Source organism: Papio anubis, chromosome 6 (genome assembly GCF_008728515.1).
Source record: "Papio anubis isolate 15944 chromosome 6, Panubis1.0, whole genome shotgun sequence".
NCBI classification, from domain to species: Eukaryota; Metazoa; Chordata; class Mammalia; order Primates; family Cercopithecidae; genus Papio; species Papio anubis.
This window is the reverse complement of record NC_044981.1, coordinates 11,305,168-11,329,890: the sequence shown is the minus strand read 5'-3', so window position 1 is coordinate 11,329,890 and position 24,723 is coordinate 11,305,168. Positions and strand designations below refer to the sequence as shown.

The 24,723-nt window shown below is 43.5% G+C and overlaps 1 protein-coding gene across 2 annotated transcripts in view; it reads left to right on the top strand.

Annotated features, from left to right (window-relative positions):
• Positions 1 to 24,723, top strand: part of NEDD9 (neural precursor cell expressed, developmentally down-regulated 9) — a 203,930-nt gene that overhangs the window by 41,837 nt on the left and 137,370 nt on the right. The gene's annotated exons all lie outside the window — the stretch shown is intronic.

Sequence of the window (24,723 nt, the reverse complement as noted above, 5' to 3'; positions counted from 1 at the left end):
AGCCCTCGTCAATAGTACCTGCAATGAAGAAAGTGTTCTGTGTCTGCACCATCCAATAGGACAGCTGCTGGCCACATGTGGCTATTGAATACTTCAATGTGACTAGTGTGACTGAGGAACTCAATTTTAGTTTTAATCTAAATGCTTGCATATTTACCCCCAGAACTGCTCAACCTCTGTTATATTGTTTCAGTCTCAACCTCATAGCAGCTGACATCTGGCAAGCCTCAGATGGTTTTGCCTGCACATATACAGTCAAGCCCTCAGCCGCGGACTCATGGAGGGGCTTCCCACATGCATGCACGGACTTTTAGGACTTTCTCTTTGAACAGATTCCAGCTATTTCAGTTACCTCAAACTCTGATCCCTGCCTCTTCAGCCTAGCAAGAGACTTGTGCTCTGCTCAAACTCAAGTCTCCAGGCAGACAGCTGGACTACTGTGGGGCTCACCTCACACTCCCATCTCCCCATTTTTGCAGTCTGGTGTTGTTTATTTTCCATTGTCTGAAAACTATCTTGCTTCACATACCTTGTCCTGTTTTCTAATTGTTTACAGGGGATGAAATAGTCTGAAACTAGTTATTCCATCACAGTCAGTAGCCTGAGAAGTGTCCCTTTAGGTCACTTAGGTGACAAAGTGTCCCTTAGGTCACAAAGAAGATTATGGGATCACTAACTAGGGAAAGAGAGTTTCAAACAGGAGGACATCAATGGAAAGGGTGGGAGGCAGAAGCATGCCTGGCTTAGAACGGTAAGGAGGCCACATGGCTGAGCACAGGAGCTAAGGACAGAGAGAGTAGGACAGGAGGTCAGAGAGGCATGGTGGTGGGAAAGACACTGTTTGATTTTATAGGCCATTATCAGAGCTCTAGCTTTTACTCTAGTGAGATGAAAAGTCACTGAAAAGTTTGGGGCCAAGAACTGATTTGGGTTTTAACAGGATCACCCTAGCTCTTGGAAACACCTCCAGGACAAAAGCAGCGTGCTGAATTAGAAGGCCATTGAGAAAATCTATTGACTAAACTTGAAAATCTAATTAAAATTCTGAATTATTCAAGGTCGATGGCTGAGTTTTTATCCGTTTCCTAGAATTTGGGGCTCACTAGCAGACAGGTACCTTAGTGTGGAAGATCACATCATCTAAAGCCTGATTAGCTGTGTGACTTTAGGCAAGTGACTTCAACTGTCTTTCTTTATTTCTATACAATGGAAATAATAAGAATACCTATTATGTAAAAGATATTATGACAATTAAATGAGATAATTCCTGTAAAATTCTCTAAATGATACCCAGTGCGTATGAAGTAAGCGTTCTACAAATGTTAACTATTACTATCTGAGAGGCTGAATGTCTGATGATTATTACTTTACCCTGTGGACATTGACCTTGGTCTGCTCTGTGAATAAAGGGTACCACACTCAATTCTGATTCTCAAGAGGTATGTGCAGCTGGCATAGAAAAACTATCTCAAAGACAAGACTGAAGGAAATAAGAGCCAAGTAGAGGTCCATACTGTCAGCTCTTGCATAAGGAGGGAAGGCTGAGGCATTATTCATTCAGGCTGAGGAGATCTTTGAAGACTATTGAGAGACAATGAGTTAGGGTTTGAAGAATGGATTAGATACAGAGACTGTGGAAAGGGAAGGGAATTCTGAAGGTCACCTGAACTTGCGGCCATCACTAATGTTTAAAGAGCTTCTTAAATTCAAAGTGAAAAATTATGAGTTCAACATGGTTATTATCCCCTTAAGCTCACATTTGGAATCAACCATATGAAGTAGGAGGATATCATTACCGTACAGCTGAATGGCTTTATTAACTTATTTTTGGAAATTAGATGACAAATGCAAGCACAGTCTTGTTTAACAACAAGCATTTCCCAGTTGCTTCTATGAGAATTTAGGAAAGATTCTAGAAAAGCCAATAGAGAGAACCCAGGCAAGTCCTGAAATCTCAGTGCAGCAGAATTGAGAAAGTGAATAATGGCCCACAGGTCACAGGAAGGCAATCAATACACTAATCAAAGGTTGTGATGAATCTATGTTGTCTCACATTGCATCTGGCATAACATGTATCCAATTGATCGTTTTTAGCATAGTTCATCAGAGGAGAAAAACTTGGTGAAATATGATCTAGTGGGGCAGGATGCACCAGTTGCACAACAGACATAAGCTGCTCTGCTTTGCCACACCTGTATAAAACATGAGAAAATAGGTTTTCATAGAGTTTGAGGCATATCCAACAACCTCAGGTAGAAAGAGTATCCATTTATTTAATGGGGGAGAGAACAGTGGAAAGGCTCAGCCTCATCCAGACTGAGAAGTGATTACGTTGGAAATGTTGTTTGTTTTGATTGAGAAAGTCAGCTGAGAATGTATTTCAAACGGGCAGAAAATACATCCATCAAAGAAATAGTATGCAGTCATCAAAAAGAATGAGGCATGTTTGATATTTTAATAGCGAGTTATCTCCAATGTCTATAATAAAGTGATAAATGCAATATATAGATAATTGTATAGTGTGTGACAATTATCAGAAAAATGAAATACACATTTGTACATACATAAGGTTGTACACACAAAGGATGCCTGTGGGGGAGGGAAATTGGATAGCTGGGACTGAAGATAAAGATAAACAGGAGACTTATGTTTCAGTCTATATCTTTTGAATTTATTTCTATATGCACCTAGATTCAGATAGTTTTATTTATCACTTGAAAAAATTAAAAAAGAATAGGAAAACAGAAAATAACAATCATAATTTAATTTTTTTTTTTTTTTTGAGAGAGAGAGTCTCTCTCTGTCACCAGGCTGGAGTGCAGTGGCACGATCTCTGCTCACTGCAACCTCTGCCTCCGAGGTTCAAGCAATTCTCCTGCCTCAGCCTCCCGAGTAGCTGGGATTACAGGCACACACCACCACGCCCAGCTAATTTTTGTATTTTTAGTAGAGCCAGGGTTTCACCATGTTGGCCAGGGCTGGTCTTGATCTCTTGACCTCGTGATCCGCCTGCCTTGGCCTCCCAAAGTGCTGGGATTGTCGGCGTGAGCCACCGTGCCTGGCCTAATTTAATTTTTAAAAGAGCTGGAATACATCCATTCCTTTCCCATTTGCAAAGGGCTCCAGAATCATCCCAGATGATGGCTTTCAAAATGATAGTTCAATAAGGGAGATTTAGGAGAAAGTGGCTTCTTTCTCATGCTTCACTTAAGGATCCCCGAGAGTATTAGTTTGCTAGGGCTGTTGTTTAAAAAAAACACACACACAAACTGAGTGACTTAAACAGCAAACATTTATTGTCTCCCAGTTCTGGAGATTAAAAGTCTGAGATCAAGGATGCCAGGAGGGTTGGCTCCTTTCGAGGGCTGCAAGGGAGAACGCATGGCTCTCTCCTAACTTCTGGTGTTTGCTGGCCATCTTTGGCATACTTTGGTTTGTAGAGGCATCACCCTAATCTCTGCTTTCATTCTCATATGTCACTGTCCTTGTGCACATGTGTGTTTATGTCCAAATGTTCCACTTTTATAAGGACACCAGTCACATTGGATTAGGGGTGTGCTCTAGTGACTTCTTGTTAACTAATTACATTTGCAACAACCCTATTTCCAGATAAGATCACATTCTGAGGCACTGGGGCTTAGGACTTCAGCATAAGAATCTGGAGGGGACAGCACTCAATTCATGACACTGAGGGACACTTACCCAGAGTTAAATTGCTTACTGAGGGCAGGTATTTCGCTATGTGTCTATGAGGCACAGGTAGTAACATGCATCTCTTCATGCCCCAGATGTATAAAGTGAGTACACACTGGTATGATTGAATACCTTAATATTTCTTAATGCATTACTCTCCTCTGAGGAAAGAAGAGAGCTTAAACCTGATTAGCTAAGAACAACAGCTTGTTAGAGCAATAAATCCTTGAAACAAAACTCACATCCCCTGCTCTTTCCTCCCCATCCATGCCAGCTAAAGGCATATGCACGCAACAATGTTTATTAAACACCTACTGATGCCCGATGCTGCACTGAGAGCCAGGGAAGGAGCTGGACAGAACATCCTCCTGCCCTTCAGTTGGAGAAAAGACACTTAAATTAATGCAGACATGCACCAAGTGACTATGCTTCAGTCAACGACAGACTGTATATAGGACCGAGGTCCCGCAAGACTATGATGAAGCTGAAAATTCCCTATCACCTAGTGGCATTGTAGCCATCCTAACATCACAGAACAATGCATTACTTACATGTTTGTGGTGATGCTGGTGTCAACAAACCTACTGCATTGCCACCACATACAATCGTGTACAGTCTATAATATTTGATAGTGATAGTGAATAACTATGTTACTAGTTTGTTTTTACTATAGTATACTTTTAGTCATTACTTTAGAGTGTATACTTTCTCCTTACTTTCAAAAATTAAAATAGTCTCAGGCAGGTTCTTCAGGAAGTATTCCAGAAGAAGGCATTGTTTTGGTTGTGTTGTTGTTTTTGAGACAGAATCTCACTCTGTCGCCCAGGCTGGAATGCAGTGGCATGATCTCGGCTCACTGCAACCTCCGCCTCCTGGGTTCAAGCGATTCTTCTGCCTCAGCCTCCCGAGTAGCTGGGACTACAGGCACGCTCCACCACGTCAGGCTAATTTTTGTATTTTTAGTAGAGACAAGGTTTCAACTATTGACCAGGCTGGTCTCAAACTCCTGACCTAGTGATCCGCCTGCCTCAGCCTCCCAAAGTGCTGGGATTACAGGCGTGAGCCACCGTGCCCAGCCAAGAAGGCATCCTAGGATATGGCAGGTCCCTTTGTGTCATCACTCCTGAAGGCCCTCCAGCACGGCAAGATGTAGAGGTGGAAGACAGCAATATTGCTGATCCTGACGCCATGTAGGGCTAGGCTAATGTATGTTCTTGTGTCTTTCTTTTTCATTACAAAAGAGTAAAGAAGTTTTAATTTTTCTTAAGTTTATAAAGTAAAAAAAAGTTATAGTAACCTAAGGGTAATTTATTATTGGAATAAGAAAAATTGTTTGATAAATGTAGTGTAGCCTAAGTGTACAGTATTTATAAAGTCTACGGTAGTGTATGGTAATATCCTAGGCCTTCACATTCACTCTCTGACTCACCCCGAGCAACTTCCAGTCCTGCAAACTCCAGTCATGGTAACTGCTCTATACAGATGTGCCACTTTTTACCTTTTATATCCATATTCTTACTGAACATTTTCTATGTTTAGATAGGAAGTATTTACATACACAAATACTTACCATGGTGTTGCCACTGACTACAATATTCAGCACAGTGACTTGCTGTCCACTTTTGTAACTTAGGAGCAATAGACTAGACCAAATAGCCTGGATGAGTAGTAGGCTCTACCATCTGGGTTTGTGTGAGTACACTCTATGCGCTTTGTACAATGACAAAATCACCTAACAACACATTTCTCAGAACATTTCCCCATGGTCAAGTGGCACATGGCTGTAATTATATCAATATATTATAGTAAATGTAGAGCCGTGACCAAGGCAGAAAGAAAACCCTTAACTCCACCTGGCGATGCCGAGAAAGGTGTCCTATGAGAAGTATCATAAAAGCTGACTGTGGAAGGCTGACTCCGAGGAAGGTGAGGGCAGGGGGAGGTGAGGAGGGAAAAGGGAGTCCTGGGGCATGTCATGTCTTAAGCGAGGGAGCCCAGACAGACTCCTGGTTACCAGGAATGGAGACAGGAGTTGGAAGTAAATCTCAGGTGCAGACGAGCTTCTGAAGGATCTTATTTTCAGCCTGAGGATTTGGGACTTCTTTATCCTCCAGGAAACCCTGGAAGATTTAGAGGAGTCACTTGGTCAGATATCCTTTTTTGAAAGATATTAGATTGGTGCAAAAGGAATTGTGGTTTGGGACTCTGAATTTTAGATCCTCATAACTAGGCTCAGACACATCTTTATTAATTAAAGTAGGAACAATTACAATCAACACATTTTTGCCAATGAGAAATAAGTTTGTTTATTCCTGTAGCATAAAGATCTATGCTTTGGGATTCAGCGAACTCTTGGAAAGCATTTTCTGCACACTGCTGGTTGTGGAAGCAAAAAGTTGTTGAGATGCTTGAAGAAATGATAGTTGGTTGGTGACAGGTCAGGTGAATATGGTGGGTGAGGCAAAACTTTGTAGCCCAATTGGTTCAACTTTTGAAGCATTGGTTGTATGACGTGCAGTCGGGCATTGTTGTGGAGAAGAATTGGTCCCTGTCTGTTGACCGATGACAGCTGCACGCATTGCAGTTTTCCGTGCGTCTCATTGATTTGCTGAGCAGACTTCTCAGATGTAGTGATTTCACCAGTATTCAGAAAGCTGTAGTGGATCAGACTGGCAGCAGATCACCACACAGTGACCATGACCATTGTATACATGGACCATCACTGGTTGTTGTATAAAATCCACTTTTCATCACATGTCACAATCTGATCAAGAAACGGTTCATTGTTCATGTATGGAATAAGAAAAGACAACATCACCAAACGGTGATATTTTTTACTTTCAGTCAATTCATGAGGCACCCACTTATCGAGCTTTTTCACCCTTTGAATTTGCTTCAAATGCCAAAGGGACGGTAAAATAGTGGATGTTGAGTTCTTCTGGCAACTTCTCATGTAGTTGTAAGAAGATCAGCTTTAATGATTGCCCTCAGTTGGTCGTTGTCAACTTGCAATAGCTGGCCGCTACACTCTCATCCTCAAGGCTCTCGTCGTCTTTGCAACACTTCCTGTACCCCCACTGCACTGTACATCCTGGGCCAAATGTGTTGTTGATGCTGCGAGTTGTCTCTGCTGCTTTACGTCTCATTTTGAACTCGAATTAAAAATTTGCTTCAATTTGCTTTTTGTTTGACATCATTTTCATAGTCTAAAATAAACATAAAATAAACAGCAAGTAATGAATCATTAGCAAAAAAACATAAAGCGAGAAATGCTCATTAAAATGATGTATAACATAACCACATTTATTTAAGAATGTATTCCAATATCAAACAGCAAATTCCAACAATGCAAAAATGCAATTACGTTTGCTCCAACCTAGTATTTTCAGAGAGAATGAATAATGGGGAAAGAAATTGAAGAGAAAATAACAGGCAAGGAGATTTTTGCAGGTGAGAAAAAAATTATGACCAATAGTCTAAACTGTGATAGTGGTGGCATGAATACAGAAAACAGGGGCACCCTTATCTTCTCCTATTTGTATAAATTCAGTTAATTCTGTTTTAACTTCTTTATTTTTTCAGATGACAAAAGATAATACATACTCACTGTAAAAAATTTTGGATTAAAAAAGTTAAAATGTGTAAGGAATACAACAAAATCACCCCTTAATTATCCAGAAATAAGCATTCTTATTAATGTTTGTGTATCCTATGAAGTTCTTTTCAAAATCATATCTATGTGCATATATAGTCATTTACTCAAACTGTTTTATAAACAGTTTTTTCCACTTTATATATTTCCCTATTAGTAACTTTATAGAACTTGATTTTTGGTTGATGTACTATATATATTTATTTAGCTAATCTAGAAGACAGATTTGAAAACTGTGAAGGAATTATAAATAGCAGTAGGAGGTGATTAATTAGCTGATGGGGTATGAGGGAAAGGAAAAAAACTGAGCGACCCCAACTTTTGGGCTAAAGCCCTTCTTTTTACAGCTTTCTTCTTGTTTTGGCCAGAATTGGAGGGTCCATTCTGTGAAAAGGAGGTGGCAGAAGGATCCGTGAATATATATTACATTCAACCTCAACAACGGTGAACATAATCACCGTTCAGGGCATGCAGACACAGCCCCACGTTCACAAGCTGCCAGAGCATTCATTAAAGTGGATAAAAATGGCCTGCAATGAAATCCTCAAAGGATGTGGTAGATAAAGCAAATGCCCTCCTAAACACAGCTGCAGGCTGCCAAAACCCCCAGCCACACCTGATGAGCATTCTCGGAGAGGAGCAAGTAGAGACAGCCTTCCCCGCCAGGAGGGAGGCCCTCTCCAGGCTGTGTGGCCCTGGCTGTGGTCTCTGCACCTGCCACTCACCTGATGGCTTTCTTACATTCTGGGAGCGCATGCCTGTCCAAGCACTTCCTCTGCTCAGTCTTTCCACAGCGAGAGGAGGAAGAGCAAAAGGAGTCAATATCTGTGAGGCACAATCAATCCAACTGAGGTGAATAATAAAGCATATTCATTTCCAAAAACTTAAAAGGCAATGTTAGGGGAGATATTAGGAAAGAAACTGACTAATTAACCCAGGCTTTCATGTCAGGCTCAGTTTGGTTTCCATTGCCTAACGCAAATCTCCTACGCTCCTGTGCCTCTTCAGAAATGGCTTCTGGTTGAAACACAACCTGTGTCTTTTGATTGATTGGGAACTGAAAGATGTTCCTCTTTTAATCTCATGGATGGAATCCAATATATTTCACTTTCTGCTTTGTGCTCATGGACAAAGCCTCAGAAAAAAGTACTATTTAAATAATATCTTTCACTGACAGTAGACTCATGGGAAAACTGTCCTTACTTTCCTTCCTTCCTTCCTTCCTTCCTTCCTTCCTTCCTTCCTTCCTTCATTTTTCTGAAGTGTATGGAACATTACTACTTTTACTTTGTCTTATTTGGCTTATGGGAAACCGTAGGACTTCTCATATATCTATGCACTGAGCTGACGTAAGGGGGACTATTAACTGCTTCTATGCAGCATTTATTCTGCCGAAGAGAAAAACATGGGGTGTGGCTTTGTTGAAAAGCTCCCCATCATTCACTGTTCACTGAAACTCATCCATTCAGTCGTCAAGCACAGATCTACCTCTGCCCCACTTGTGCCTGGGATGGCGCTAGATGCTGAGAACGTGCCATTGCCTGCATGTTCTCAGCAGCTAGCAGAAAGCTCAGTTCTAGAGCACCTTCCCCCAGCTTCTGGAATCTCACAGGTTAGTTAGGAGGTCACTTAAATAGAACATGATGTGTGCTGTAAACAAGTTAAGCACCGAGTGCAAAGGAGCATCTAATTTGAGAGCTGCTTAGTAAGATGGTTTCACAGAGAAGGCATGTATGATTCTAAAATGAGGGCATGGCATGTGTAAGGCTGTGGTGTTACAAGAGAACATGGAGCATTTGGAGAAGTGGACGTAGCTCAATGTGAGGCAAGAGAAGAGAGTGGTACATCCTAGCAAGGAGATTTCCAGTCCTGGAGGTAATGGAGAACCATTGATGAATTGTAAGTGTTTTAAGAATAGGCATAATGTAGTCAAATTCACACTCGGTGAAGTAGTCCTTGAACCATTGTTCACTGCACCACATGGTCACAGTCTTATTAAGCTGAGAGTTGAAAGGCTCATTGGAAAACCAACCTGGCAGCTCTTGTAATGGAAACATGAAGGTAATGCAGGGCCTACAACTCTAGGTTTCAAAAAGATCAAGGACATTTCATAGATCTTGCCTTACTTTTCCTCTCAGGGCAAAACACACATTACAAAGACCCTCAAATGATGCTCACTGTTACCAACATTTTTTTCTAATCTTACATCTTTCATCCTAAATGCTCATGAAAGACATGCTGCTTCTGGTTCAAACTTGGGCCAATGACAATGCTTTTCATGTTTGTTGACCCAATAATCAGCCATTGCACTCAAAGACTTAGAGCGGATCAGTTTAAAAACAGCTATTACTGCATTTGAACTACAGCTCCCCTCCAGTCCCCCGTATGTCTGGGCTTGCTGCTGCCACAGGAAAGCTCCCAGTTCTACCCAGGGAGGGATTGTGTTTCTCAGCTTGTTTCGGCACCAACCCGTAAAAGCTGCTTATGTCAAATGTCAGTAAATTGCAAACTTACCCGTGAGGTTTCATTGACCTTATTTCACAGCAAGAGTGGCCATATGAAATAAACCCAAAGACTCATGATCAGGCAGGACTAAGTGTTGCATTTTGGAGAATGGCAAGGGGTCGTTTCGGGAAGGAGATGGAGCACCTTCCTATGCTAATCTCATGAGATTAGCTTTAAACATCTTTAGTTTCTTCAGTCAATAATTTGTTATGGAACTGTCATTTTACACTTAAAACATTTTTTTGAACTCTTAGTTTTGCACCCTTTAGCACTGGGATAAAAGATTCTTAAGTCATATCTCCTCCCCACTCCCACCACCACCACACTGTTTTATATAATACTTCCTTTTACTAGTTTACTGTTTTAAATTTATCTACCTTCCTCTTCACACCCCTCACCCCCTCCTCACCCTGTTGCTTCAGAAAAACTCCTGATTTGTGGAGGAGTAAATGCTCACAACTATCTATTCTCTCAGCCCTACATCTCTCTCAACTTGCGCCTCTCTGGACAGAACAATTTTTATCGTTTTAGCCATTCTTATACCGCAGTTCCCCTTCACTGCCATAATTCTGGTGAACTCACTGTTTGAGATCAGTCTCCATTGTTCCCCGTGGAGATCACCAAAACCAATACTAGCAGGAGCTCACATTTGAGCCCCGCAGAGCATTTAGGAAGGAGCGTTTTGGGTTTGGTTTGAGTTGTTTCAGCTATTTTTTTTCTGTCTCTAGAAGCATGGGTAGATGGAGCTTGCCAGGTGAGGTTAGTGGCTTTCTTCTCTGGAATCTTTCACAATATTCCATCTGTGAACATTTGCACAATAGACTAGATAAACAATGGATTACAAAGAAAAGAGTCCTAACACTCAGACCCTAAAGCAGTGCTAGGTTAACAACAAGGTGCTTACTTGCTTGGGGTGCCAGCCGAAATCAGAACAATGAGGCTTTCATGGACTTATCCAGAATTTTATAATTGATAAAAAGAAAAATCATTTTATGTTTTGTGGTTTAGTATCACTTTAATTTGGGTTTATACATGGGAGGAGGCACCAAAATATTTCAGTGCTTGGGGACTTAGACTAAGAACCACAAGGAGGTGGAGAGAGAGCAGGAAACAGGCTGCCCTTTGTCACAGACCTTGTCTTTTCTGGCACTCTTTGGCTCTGGTTTTCACGGACGTGAGTCTGATGAGAATGCTGAGTAATTGGCTTCTAGTCTCAGTGAGTTGCCTTTGCTATCTCTAGCCTATGTCTCCCCCTCCCGCACCCCCCTCCCCCTATCCTAGTTAGCCCCTCCCCAGGCTTACCCCCTGGTCATTCTCACGGGGTCCTGTTTTTTACCCTAGGCCCCTTAGTGCTCTCTGTTCCCGCCAAAATATCTTTCAGATCCATTAGTCATATTAAATTAGCAACAGCTCTTTACAAGTTAAAACTCATCTCCCTCCTACAGATAATGTCATACAAATAGGGGTTAAAGTCTTAGCTAAAGAAGGAGTGTCTAACTGTGGACTTTCAGTCATAAACCAGTGGAAAGGACATCTGACTAGGGGCAGGTGATCTCTGTGCTTCTTTTTTTTTTTTTTTTTAATTAATTTATTATTATTATCCTTTAAGTTGTAGGGTACATGTGCATAGCGTGCAGGAGTTTACATTCCCACATATGTATACTTGTGCCATGTTGCTGTGCTGCACCATCAACTCGTCAGCACCCATCAACTCGTCATTTTACATCAGGTATAACTTCCAATGCAATCCCTCCCCTCCCCTCCCCCTCCCGTGATAGGCCGGTGTGTGATGTTCCTTAAATTGAGTCCAAATTGATCTCATTGTTCAGTTCCACCTATGGTGAGAACATGCGGTGTTTGGTTTCAGTTCTTGTGATAGTTTGCTAAGAATGATGGTTTCCAGCTGCATCCATGTCTACAAAGGACACAAACTCATCTTTTATGTGCATAGTATTCCCGTGGTGTATATGTGCCACACCCAGCCATCCATTACTGGGTATATACCCAAAGGATTATAAATTATGCTGCTATAAAGACACATGCACACGTATGTTTATTGCAGCACTATTCACAATAGCAAAGACTTGGAATCAACCCAAATGTCCATCAGTGACAGATTGGATCTCTGTGCTTCTAAGCTCTCATTGTATGGACTTGTGCTGTCTGACAGAGTAGCTACCAGTTGCAAGGGACCATTACAAGTTAATTAATTAAAATTACAGAAAATAAAAAACTCACTTCCTCAGTCACACTGGCCATATTTGACACACTCAATAACCACATGTGGCTGGTAGCTCCCACATCGGGCAGCACAGATACTGATCATTTCTTGTCTCACAGGAAGCTCCACTGGATGGTGCAAATCTAAATAATTTCCTTCTTGGCTTCCTCGGAGGCAAGGCCTCCCCCAGTGCAGGGTTGCTCAGGCTTAGCACTATTGCCATCTTGGACTGGATTCTTCTTTGTTGGGGGGTGGGGGGCATCCTGTGCATTATAGGATGTTTAGAAGCATTCCTGGCCTCTATCCCCTACATGCCAGTAACAGCCACCCCCACCACCCAGTTGTGGCAATCAAAAAACGTCTCGAGACATTGTCAAATGTCCCCTAGGGGACGTCTATGCTGAAGCTGGCTGGAGCTCTGGGGATCAGGGAGGACGTCTGTAAGCGTGCTTATGAGTTGTAAGCTCTAAGAAGGTAGGGACATTGCATAGGGCAGGTCAGGCACATTGTAAGTGATCTTAAAACATTACAATTGAGAAGAATTTCAGAGTGACGTTTATAGCCAAGAAAGATATTCTTCCCCCTACTGGGGCATTCCCTTGATGTTAAATTGTCATGTGTGTCAAAACCCTAAAGAACTGCAGGGAAGCCTATAACTCCAAAGGAAGGCAGAGGAAGGTCCCAGGGGACAGGTTGTGGGGTGAGTTCACTTATTCCAGTCAAGGTGAAGGAGTTGCCTCTGGGCTTCACTCTGAGACTTGCAGCCTAGTGTGCTAAGCTCCCGGTTCCCAAAGTGGCCATTCCCACGCTGAACGGCATTACTGCCTCATCAGCAGCTTGTCAGCTATAAATTCTAATCCCAGGCCGGGTCTCTCTTCCCAGGACCAAAGTCATAAAGATGTTTGCCCTTGCACGGGTGTTTGACATGTGCTAGGCCACATTTGTGTATTTGTCTTAGGGCCCTCTTGAGAGCTTAGCACTTCTCTCTGACCCAGGCTAGGCTTTATGTGCTGTGCATTCCTCCTGAACATGATGTCATGTGCCTCACCATGGAATTCTGCAGCCAGGCACAGGGGCTCAAGTCCAAAGATGGGAGGACTTAAAAGGCTTAAACAAGCAAATGTTTTCCATTATTTAAGGTTTTAAGAAAACTGAATTCTGAAATATTTATGGTCCTGGACTCCTTTGTGGGTCATCAATGACCTCTTTCCTTTTAGGAGGTATCTCATGGAGAGGGCGTCTTGGCCTGCTCCCCTCTGGGGCCACTAACTCACACCAGAGCTGACTCAACCATTCCAGGGGAAGACTGGCAAAGAGTTTATTCACCACACACGTCTAGCTGAAATGAATGAAATCAGACTCAGCAAAAGTCAACACTTAGCATGGAAGGCAAAGCAGAGATGAAGGGTCACCCAGCTGCTGCACACTAGCCTTTAGCTTTAGCTCAAGTTGTTCTGCTTTGAAGGACAACGCCAATCATCTTGTAAGTAAATGAAGACAATGGTTCAACAATGCTGTCGAGTCTGAGAGAAAAGAGAAGCCATCCCTATGCCCAAAATTTAGTATATGTTAGGATTGGGGTGGGTTGCCCAGTGCCTTCTGAGATGACCTGTACTCTTTTCTTTTATCCAGGAGCAAATAGAATCAATGTGCTCTGCCTAAGGGTCTGGCAGCACAGGAAGTGGTCCAGGATGATTTTAACCCTGTTACAGGATCCAAATAATTCCTGATATGTATGAATGTAAGGCCCGTTCTTGTATCCAGCATTTCTCAGTGGGGATGGTTTTGACATTTTGGGTGGGATGAATCTTCCTTCTGGGAGTGTCTCCAGCACACAACAGGGCACAAAATGCAAGTGGTGTCCTCCTCTGGTCATTGTCACAACCATCCACCCACCAACGCATGCATTCCCGGGCACCACGTGGTGGGTGGCCCTGCCCCCACTCAGCACATTGCAAGCTTATTGCCGTAGAAACTAGAATGCTAGTACTACCCATGGGAGCAGGCAGCAGGCCTGTTCTTTATTTATTTTACTCTTAGATTCTGCAGACCTCAGATTTACCCACTGTTATTGATCTGTGGAGGGCTTTTGACTGCCCATTTTCCCCCTAGAGTGAGCTCATATGAGTGGAAAAGAAGCAAAGAGGTAGCTGTTACACAGCTGTTCCATTCCTGCTCCCTGTTCATCTCCTAATGTTGTGAATACACCCTAAGAATTCTCCCAGGTGTGGATTAAGATGACTTAAGCCAGGAAGAAATTTGCCCCAAAGTACATTTCCCCATCTAACATCCTCATACAGGCCCTCTTGCTAGACCCACATTAATGAACTACAGCTTCTGACTCCCAGCAGGCCCTCTTTCATTTTCCATCATCTTTCTCTGTCTGTATTTTATAGCACAAGCTACTGAAATTATCAGGTGATCAGAGAAGTCTAGAACTGGATATAAACCAATAGATCATCCAGGAACGTGGCTTTCAACCTCCAGACTTTGATGTCTATTGACTGTGAAGATACTGGAGGGGACTCAAAAGCTATTATCATTTTCAAAAATGGTGTCAGAACGGTTCAATGTACTTTAAATAGGACTCACAGGTGTATTAAAATGTCAAGCTTTCTTTTGCCTAAAACTGTATGAACACGGTGCAGTAACTGGTTATTTCAATGCTGACAAAAGTTCTGATTGACAGAACTTGCACTCATTATATATCACTCAGTACCTAACGGATATGATAATTTCAAATCAGGAAGATTGTGGAGAGAGATTAGCAAGAGGTCTTTAGTGGTAAAAGGACTAAGGAAATTGTAGCCCGATTGTCTCTTTCTTCAAAAGTTGAGGCCCAGAGATGTGAAGTGACTTGCTGACAGTTGGATGATTAGTGCTCTAGAACTATGGTGGCCATGCCACACCAGGACAGTTCCTATGTGCTCCTGTTGTCCCAGTACCATCACCAATAGGAATCCCTGTGGCTCTCAAAAGAAATCCAGTTTGATTAATAAATTACATAGTCACTCTACCTAAAACCCAAGTCTCCCACTGCCAATTCATCCCTTTTCTCGCCACAAAACTCTACCTCTTTCTCTCTCTTTCATGGTTCTGAATATTGTTCCTCCTCTCTGATTCCATCTCCTATGTTTTTACAAGTAGGTCATCCTCCACATTTGGGTGACTATAAATGACAGCTCCAACTCCAGATGGCCTGAACCATGGGACCTTTTGTTCCTGAGTGGAGGAAGAAGGAAGATGGTACAGGGGCAGGGGCAGCTGGGCCCCAGGCAAGCCAGGGCCTTGCCCAAGCCTCAGACAGTCACCCACGTGCTCCTATGTTCTCAGTGACAAAGGCTGGGAGGGGCAGAGGGAAGCTGGTGAATTTTTATGATTTAAAATATATGAATCCACACTGGATAGAAAACACTACAATGTAAAACACCACCCATGCAGCTCTGAAAGTCCAGAACGTCCAGGTGACTCCAGTATGGTGTTCATAGACTTTGGCAATACTTTGAAAACCTCTGTGAATAATAAAAGTTAAGCATGAGAAAGAAAAGATTTCCCATAAGAAAATATAAACCAAACCCTTTTCCTTGTCTGCCACATGGGGCCAAACATACCAGTGTGTTTAATTGGTAGATCAATACCACTCTCAAGAATTTCTTAGATGCCATAAACACACAATGCAATTTTGGCGGAGTCCCACAGCAAGCTATAATCATGAGAGGGGAGGACCTGGGTTCAGCAGCTGTGCTTTATTCCTGTGTTGCTTTGAACTCACAGCAGAGCTAAATACCCGGCTCACAAGACCTTCTGATAACAAAGTCCAGCAGACTTGGGAGTAACTTGGTTGTTTTTGGTTGTTGTTGTTGTTTTTTGAGATGGAGTTTTTGCTCTGTTGCCCAGGCTAGAGTACAGTGGTGCGATCTTGGTGCACTGCAACCTCAGCCTCCAGGGTTCAAGAGATTCTCCTGCCTCAACCTCCCAAGTAGCTGGCATGACAGGCATGTGCCACGACACCTGGCTAATTTCTATATTTTTAGTAGAGATAGGATTTTGCCATGTTGGCCAGACTGATCTCGAACTCCTGGCCTCAGGTGATCCGCCCGCCTCGGCCTCCCAAAGTGCTGGGATTAGAGGCGTGAGCCTCTGCACCCAGCCGAGAAACTTGTTAAAATGAAAATTGGGTCTATGTAGACTGGGAGATTAAAAAAGACTCCATTTTAATATAAGGAACCTTGCTTTACTGTTTCATTAAAAGGTTTGCTAGTACAAACTGAAAATGTAGGAGCCTTTTTTAAAAAGCAGGAACAAAAACAACAACCTCTGCTGTGAAAGGTACTAAAATAAAAGCTGCTTTTTTTTTCTGCAGTCTCTCTTTTGACTTGTCACAAGGCTTTTAAAATCATTCTTATTTGCTATTTAATGCCAGTCTAAGTAAAGGAAAATTAAAATTTTAAATTGTTAGCATGAATCTTACCTTTCATCTTTATATTGTGCAAAGCCCGCTTTAAATGAAAATATAAGAGCATTTAATTTGTATGCTAAATTGTTCAAAATGATGTAATTTGCATATTTCATTCTTATCAGAACAGTGGAAAACGCTGCACTAAACTAATTCAATGCTTTCATTTCACTTCTCAATAATGCACATTTTTTTTTTTTTTGAGACACAGTCTCGCTCTATCCCCCAGGCTGGAGTGTAGTGGCATGATCTCAGTTCACTGCAACTTTTGTGTCCTGGGTTCAAGCGATTCTCATGCTTCAGCCTCCTGAATAACTGGGATTACAGGCACCCGGCACCACGCCCTGCTAATTTTTGTATTTTTAGTAGAGACAGGGTTTTACCATGTTGGTCAGGCTAGTCTCAAACTCCTGACCTCAGGTGATCCACCACCTCGGCCTCCCAAAGTGCTGGGATTACAGGCGTGAGCCACCGTGCCCGTCCTGATACACGCACATTCTATCAACACTCTCTATCTTTGGCTTACTGAGAAGTAAGGAAGAATTGAAAAAAAAAAGGCCTATGGGTTGCTTTATCTTTCCCTTTCTCTCTGTGTCTTCATTTTCAGTGTAAGTTGTTTGCAAATGCAAAGAAATAACATGAGTAAGAAAGGACAAACCAAGTTTCCTCAGTCATATGTTTCTTAGAATACCATTGCTGCCTTTGTGTTTGAAGCAAGTTTTGGTTCTCAAATGGAAAGTGTGGCCTCTCAGGGCTGTCAGCGTCCCTCCCCCTCCCCAGCTAACTCAGTCATAGACAAAACACACTTTGTAGTCACTTAGAAGCTCCATGAACTCCCACACATCATGAATACACCAGAATTCTGAGCTCATGGACAACGCTCCATGTGAAAGGGGTGACAAGAAAGGATGGGCACACGTATCTCCTGTTTCTGCTCCTTCCACGTTGTCTTATCAGAATTCACTTACAAAATACAAGTTTAAAGAGGAAATTATTACAATTTTAATATGGTGGCCGCAGAGCATGAAACTCATCAAGAAGTCCTATGCAAGCACACAGGCGATGTGCCATGAAGCTGGCCCTGCACATGGGGTGGCAGCATGCATGAAAATGGTGAAGAGATCACACGGGATCGGGTGGTACACTGAGAAGGAACTGCGGGCATCCAGAACTGCACACAGGGCAGTGTGCACAGCAGGAGTCCAGGGCAGCCAGAGATTCACTACCAGAGGTACAGCCCGAGAGCACAGGCATGCCAGGAAAGAGGAGACAGGCAGAGATAGGAAGATCAAAGTGGAAGGAGAAAAGCCAGAGCGCTGGTTAACTAAGACACTCAGCCGGCAGTATCGGGAGAGATCACAAAATGAAGGCAAGGGAATCACGGCAGCGAGATACTAGCAAAGGGGCATTGGAAACCAGTGGCCACGTGGCTCTGATCCCAAGCACTGAGTGCCCTCCCCGGCATCTCTGTGGGGCTGTGAGGTACGTTTCATGTGTCTGGACGCGGCTCCTCAGCGTGTCCTTCCAGCTCCTCTCATCCCTCTGCCCTCTTGGTAAAAACAAGACATTTTCTAGGAGTGAGGCAACCTCCCTCCCCGCTGCCCTGTAGAGAGCAACCCTTCTGCTTTTCCAGTGTTCTGAGAATACTTTTCCTGATTTATCATAATGAGAACAGGCGGGAAACTAGCTACGTTGAACATGTGATGTACAAGGTGGTTAATGGTGACCCGCCAGTGAGCAGGACGCCGGGACCTTGTGCAACCGTGAGACTTTGCAACACCGCAGCGGAAGGCTGTCCCTCAGAGGTGTGTAGCCACCTAGGGGCCTCCTTCTACCACCCATGACTAAGTCTGCATTAGCTTAGAGCAGGGTTTCTCAGCCTTGAAACCATGAACATTCGCAGTCAGACAGTTTTCTGTTGTGGAAGACTGTCCAATGTACCGTAGAATGTTTAGGGGCCTCTCTGGCTTCTGCTCACTACATGCTAGTAGCAACCCCCTTTCCCCACCGTGTCACAATCAAAAATGTCTCCAGACATTGCTAGATGCCCCCTGTGGGAGATCATCACCCTGGGTGAGAACCTGTGACTTTGAGCACATGAGCCCTGCAGAGGATCATGTCTGAGAGGACGCCACTCCCACCACGTGCTCTTCCAGCTGGAATGGCTCTTCGTCTTTGCAGTGCCTGCTTTTCTGAAAGTGTCTCTTTATTGCTTTGTCTTCCTTCTAACACTATATCTCCCACTCCTGGGCAAGTTAGTAAGGCCTGGGGGTGTAGTAAAGTCACTCAGTGGGAAGTCTCCTTGCTCTGTGTCCACCCAAACAGAGTTAGGTCAGCCTTGAAAGTCACTGCAAAATATATATATCCTGAGGCCTGCAAAGATTTTTGTGAGTTCACCATCCCTTTTCTAACTCTCTGGGGTACTGTGTACTACTATGTACTATGCTCAGTGTTTGCCAGCCTTGTCATATGTTTTGTCTCATTTAATCCTCAAAGAGAAAAAAAAAAAAACTCCTGTAACATAACAGCATATCTCCTATAACTCTTTAAAAAAGTCCCCATAAAATAGTATTGACTCCCATGCTGGGAATTAATAAGTAACTTGCCTAAGACCACCCAGGTAGTAAATGGATTTGAACTTGGGTTTTTTGGCTGCTGATCTAAGACCTTTTCTATCAATGTTTCTCTGGCTAAGTGCATGTAAGAATCACCTGTGGGTGTTGCGAACAATGCAGGTTCCCAGGCCTCGTCCCTAGAGCCTTGGTAGGCAGGTTTAGAGCAGGCCCCTAGAATCGGAATTTGAAACAAGCAATTCCAGTGACGGCGGTGCAGGTGACTGCCCCTTGAGAAACACTGAACTCCATTATTCTGTGATTCCTGGAGAGCTGTCGGGGAAGGAGAGAACAGAAAAGAGAGGAGAAGGACTGAGAGAGATTGAAAGCACTCAGACTGATGCAGGATGGAGAGGCATTGGTTCCCTCCTTCCTCTCTCGTCCTTGCAGGCTTAGCCACATGTCTGACAATGGCAATGCCATGTCCAAAACTCCACACCCATGAGATGCCCCTTGACCTCTCCTGCCTCTGTGTGCTTGGGCAGCCTGGGTGTGGCTTCCCCCAGCTCAGTCCTCAGGTGCCAGGACCCAAGCTCCCATCAGCGAACCTGACTAATTCACAAAGCAGTTCTTTTTTTTTCCCTAAAGTTCTGGGGTACATGTGCAGAACGTGCAGGTTTGTTACATAAGTGTACATGTGCCATGGTGGTTTGCTCACCTATCAACCTGTCATCTAGGTTTTAAGACCTGCATGCATTAGATATTTGTCCTAATGCTTTCCCTCCCCTTGTCCCCCACCCCCCAACAGGCCCTGCTATGTGATGTTCCCCTCCCTGTGTCCACGTGTTCTTATTGTTCAGCTCCCACTTATGAGTGAGAACATGTGGTGTTTGGTTTTCTGTTCCTGGGTTAGTTTGCTGAGGATGATGATTTCCAGCTTCATCCATGTCCCTGTAAAGGACATGAACGCATTCATTTTTTTTTTTTTTTTTTTTTGAGACGGAGTCTCGCTCTGCCGCCCAGGCTGGAGTACAGTGGCCGGATCTCATCTCACTGCAAGCTCCGCCTCCCGGGTTCACGCCATTCTCCTGCCTCAGCCTCCCAAGTAGCTGGGACTACAGGCGCCCGCCACCTCGCCCGGCTAGTTTTTTGTATTTTTTAGTAGAGACAGGGTTTCACCGTGTTAGCCAGGATGGTCTCGATCTCCTGACCTCGTGATCCACCCGCCTCGGCCTCCCAAAGTGCTGGGATTACAGGCTTCAGCCACCGCACCCGGCCGAACTCATTCATTTTTATGGCTACATAGTATTCCATGGTATATATGTGCCACATTTTCTTTATCCTGTCTATCATTGATGGGCATCAATTCACAAAGCACTTCCATTAGCTTCATTTGATTATGGAAATTAGCCCACTAACATTGCATTTGTTTGTCCACAGATGCTTTCTAAAATCCTTGGCCTTCCCTAGAGATTTTTCCTGGAATCTTTGTCTCCACTGGCTAGATCATGAAAAACCTGGATCAGCCTTAAGTTGGATGTCTGTTCATTTTTGCATTTAAATAGTCTGGCAAAGCAAGAGGTACAACACATCCTGGTTTGATGTACTTTCCAGCAAAAAGTATTAGCAAAACAATAATAATATTCAGAAGGCTCAGTTCCCAGTAGAATTCAGCACATACTCCAGATCTCCTGAGGTTCAGGTCCAGCTGAAGGGAAAGGAATGACTGAGATAGGTTTGAGTTTCAGACTTGTGTTTCTCCCAGCTCCCTTGAGAGACAAAGAAAACCTGCCGATAAACACAAAACACAGCTCATTGCCCTGCTACTTGTTTGCAAGCAATTGTATGTCTGTCCTACACACCTCACCGGGCTCATGGCACTTTAAACAGCTTTCTGTGATGTAACACACCTAGGTTTTCACTCACACTACGCTCAGGGAATTCAGTCTCTCGGAGTCATGACTACGTGGTCCTTCACTGCTGAAACCATTGCTGCTGGTGGCCTTGGTTTTTATTTGTTAAGCTGTAACTTCAGGAAAGAGCCAATATCCTCCCTCCCTCCCTCCCTCCCTCCCTCCCTCCTTCGTTCCCTCCCTCCCTCTTTCCTTCTTTCCCTCCTTCCCTCCTTCCTTCCTTCCTTCACTCCTTCCTTCTTTCCCTCCCTTCTTCCCTCCCTCCCTCCTTCCTTCCTTCCTTTCTTTGCCCCTCCATTTCTCTGCCTCTTCTTCTTCTCTTTTTCCTTCTTTCCCTATCCCCTCCCTTCATATTCCCTCTCTCTCTCTCTCTCTCTGTCTCTCTCTCTCTATCATGGTTAACAACACATGCTTCAACAGGTTTTTTGACCTCTTGAGAAGTATGTGGTTAAAAAGTCTCTTTGCTATTCCTGTCTTGTACCTAAGCCACCTGCCCCTACCCCACCCCTGCCATACACACATTCATACACACAAGTAAACCACTGGTACTGATGTATTATTTTTCTTTCCAAAGTGTTTTCAACATATACGTAAGCACATTTGAATAGATGTTGTCAGCCCCCAAACGACAGCCTGTAAAACACAGTGTTTGCACCTTTCACTTTCCACTCACTATTACGTCTTAGAGATCTTTCCAAACATAAAGACCTCGTTCATTCTTTATTATGGCATGTTAGTACTCCAGTTGTATAGATTAGCATAATTTATGTAGCCAGTCCTTTATTAATAAAAATTCAAGTTGCTTCCAATACGTGGCTATCACCAACAATGTTGTAGCAAGTAGCCTGCACTATGTCTTTCTGCACATGTGCCAGTCCGGGGCATAAACTCCTGAGGACGGCATTTGGGGATGAGTGGGTGTGCGCACATGCAATCTGGATAGATATGAACAAATCGCTCATCGTAGGCACTGCGTGACCCTCTCTTCACCAATAGCACAACAGGGCGTGGCAGTCCCTATTGCAACGAGTTCCTGAGACTTTCCTGGGATAAGAAAAAGGTGAGGGAGTATAGAAGGTTATTTAATTGGAAGTCCAAGCTCCCCCTCTCACTTCCCACAGCTGCAACCATCAAAATTCTCAAACCCGATTCTTTATTATACAACCCAAGAAAGATGTATTTTTATATTTAGAATTGTAACCTAATGAATTAAGATTTTTTTGACTGTGAGTAACAAAATACAGTTCAACTCAGCTTGGCGGTGGGCTGGGGGAGAAAGAGGGGCAGGGGGTGGTCACTGTAAGGAGAAGGACACATTTCATGGTACTGGACGCAGGAGTGCAGCAATGCTCCCAGAAGGGACAGCATCTAGGAGCTGAGAGACCCCAGCACAGCCAGGGACACAGGGCCTGTCACCCATTGCTGCTTCTATTTGGGTCTTCTTTCTTGAAATATTTTTTCCTGTCTTCTCTTCAATCTTTACAACAGGTAAAGGTGGAAGCTCACAGCGACCAAATTCACAGTTGGAGAGACTCAGTGACTTTGTGTGCACGTGTGCATGTTTGTGTGTGAGTGTGTGTGAGTGTGTGTGTGAGTGTGTGAGTGTGCATGAGTGCATCAGTGTGAGAGTATTTGCTTGTTAGTGCGAGTGTGCACCAGTGTGTGAGTGTGCATGTTAGTGTGTGAGTGTGTGTGACTCCATGTGAGTGTGCGTGTGCGAGTGTGCATGTGCGAGTGTGAGTGTGTATGCTAGTGTGCATGTGTGTATGTGAGTGTGTCAGTGTGTGAGAGTGTGAGTGCACGGGATGCTTTTCTGCTTTGATTTCCCATTCCCAGAAAAGGGTGTTGGCCCTGAACTTGGGGCCAGGCACCCATGCCTGGGCCAGGCAGCTGTGAACAGCAGAGCTTGGTTATATTGTCCAAGCTGAAATGTGGGTCCTGCTGTTCTGAGTGGGCAGAAGAGCCAGGGGAATCTTTCCAAGCTGGGCAGATATTCCACATGGCATCTGCACAGCCACAAATACAGTTGTTTATCTTTGTCACTTTAATTTTATAACAAAAACATTATAAAAACAAGGCAGAAACATAATGAACTCTAAGTGTCTAATAAATCTCTCGGTTAAATGGCCCTAGTGGTTTCTGAATTATCCCAGAATAGGATAATGGCAGAAATGAAGTAGGTATAAACTGGACAAATTCTCACCTCTCCTGTTGTTTCTTTTCAGCAGATAGTTTCCTAAAAACTGGGTTATCAGAGACACTTTTTTAGAGTAAAACAATTTTTTTTACATTTTTAAAAACAAAGCCTCTCTCCCATGAATATCCAGAAAGACCATACATTTCAGGGCCGGCCTACAGGACATATTTCAAAGTGACATGTATTGTCATTTTAGAAGAGTGAGCTGTTTTTTTTGTTTTTTGTTTTTTTTTTTTAACTTAAAGACAAAATGGCCAGGGAAAAAGCTGCCAAGTCTCTGAGTAATCTTATTGAGGGTTCAGTTTTCTAAGTATGACCTTATGCTAGCAACAGCCCCTGAGTAACAAGAAAACAAGCCAAGCTAGGAAGCCTTGTTTCTATGAGACACAATTGTAAGACAGCAAAGTCTGAAGGTGAATTCTAATTATGTAACATGAATGAGTCATCAATGCCGTCAGAGATCACAGACAATGAAGCAGTGACCCGCCGTCTCCCCACACTTGCAAAGCACACAGGCTCTGTTTCTCATCCCCCCCACACCTTCCTCTCACCCTCCCTTCCTTCCTTCTTTTCTATTTTTCTCTTTTCTTTTCCATTTTGTGCTGCATTACTCAGGGTTCTCCAGAGAAACAGAACCAATAGGATGCACGTATATATTTAGAAAGTGATTTCTTGTAAGAACTTGGCTCATGTGATCATGGAGGCGGGCAGGTCCCAAGATCTGCAGGATGAGTCGGCAAACTGGGGACCCAGGAGAGCTGATAGTGTGGTTCCTGTCTGCATCTGAGGGTGTGGGACCCAGCAGAGCTGATCACGTAGCTCTAGCACAAAGGCCAGCAGTCTTGAGACCCAGGAAGATCTGATGTCTCCATTTAAGTCCAAACGTGAGAAAAAGCCAATGTTCTAGTTCAAAGACAACCAAGCAGGAGGATTTCTCTCTTACTCAGGGGAAGGTCCACCTTTTTCTTTTATTCAGGCCTTCAACTGATTGAACAAGGCCCACTCACCTCGGGAGGGTCACCCGCTTTACCCAATCTACTGATTCACACATTAATCTCATTTCAAAACACCCTCATGGGAACACCCAGAATAATGCTTGCCCAAATGTCTGGACATCCTGTGGCCCAGTCAGGTGGACACATAGAACTAACTATCACATGTGCCTTCCTGTTCTTGGGTGCACTGGTCACGCATGCTATCACCCATTTCCCGTTTAGAATCTTTTCTTTACAGCAAAGTTTCTAGAAAGAGAAGTCTAGACTCTGTCTGCAGTTTCTCATCTCTCATTCGCAGGTCAACCCAGCGACAGTTGGCGCCTGTCCCCATCATTTTGTTGAAACTGATCTCAAGAATCTCCAAAATCTCATTGTCAAGTTATTTCCTCTCATCTTTGTGTAATAACGCACCATCCTGAATCTCCTCCAGCCCTCTCTCTTCTGTGTGGCCCTCTAGGAGTGATAGTCCCCAGGATCCTGCCATCTTCCTCTCTCTCTTTTTTTTTAATTTATTTTTTTGAGACAGAACCTCACCCTGT